Here is a 704-nt window from a genome sequence, read left to right as displayed (position 1 = left end):
GTGCATCAGGAACAGCACGCACACGGAAGGCAGGACAGAACAAACCACGGCACTCTCAGCAGTGCCGGGGCACACTACCGTAGGCCACGGCTACAAACTGTTCCCTCCCTGCCTACCGTCTGCGCCTTTCTATCAGCCTCACAGAGCACGACTTACTGGCTTATGGCACCTGGAAACGGGCACGATCGCAGCGAGCGCACAGAGAAGCTGCAAAGTGGCTCCACTGAAGACACCGCGGCGCAGCTCGTTCTCCGCCAGCGTGGGCTCAGGGATCTCAGCTGGGGAGAAACGCCCTTCAGCAGCCACACAGCACACAGCTGCTGCTCTCCTGCTCTCAAGGAGGCTGCTTTCTACAAGAGGGGAAATAAGAGTCATTATTCTCTCATGCACATTGGTGTTACAGGCTGACTTAGAGAGCTGTTCTGAAGATATCCTTGCTCTACTGACCCAATAACAAAGAAGGACACAAAACTCGCAGCTGCGGCGTCTTTTACCGCCTGCCGAGGAAAAGATTCCTCAAACTTGAGCATCGCTCCACTTGCAGGCGAGGGGAGCAGGAGCTGAAAAGGACAGGGGGACATAAAATAAGGGAAAAGCTTAACAGAGAGCAGATCTGGTGCGGACAGTGACACAAGCTGTGTCTCAACAGCACTGCCTTAGCGCACGCCTACATTAGGCACACCTACCTTGCAAGGGCCACACAG

The 704-nt window shown here is 55.1% G+C and overlaps 1 long non-coding RNA gene across 1 annotated transcript; it reads right to left on the bottom strand.

Annotated features, from left to right (window-relative positions):
* Positions 1-6: 6 nt before the first annotated feature.
* Positions 7-704, bottom strand: LOC116217712. Its single transcript, XR_004162394.1, has 3 exons — positions 687-704; positions 448-560; positions 7-350 (listed from the first exon to the last, which is right to left on the bottom strand). It is a non-coding gene; the product is annotated as an uncharacterized LOC116217712 (long non-coding RNA).

The sequence above is a fragment of the Meleagris gallopavo genome, unplaced genomic scaffold (genome assembly GCF_000146605.3).
Source record: "Meleagris gallopavo isolate NT-WF06-2002-E0010 breed Aviagen turkey brand Nicholas breeding stock unplaced genomic scaffold, Turkey_5.1 ChrUn_random_7180001902492, whole genome shotgun sequence".
NCBI lineage: Eukaryota > Metazoa > Chordata > Aves > Galliformes > Phasianidae > Meleagris > Meleagris gallopavo.
Note: the sequence above shows the minus strand (reverse complement) of the source record. Positions and strands in the feature narration are given on the sequence as shown.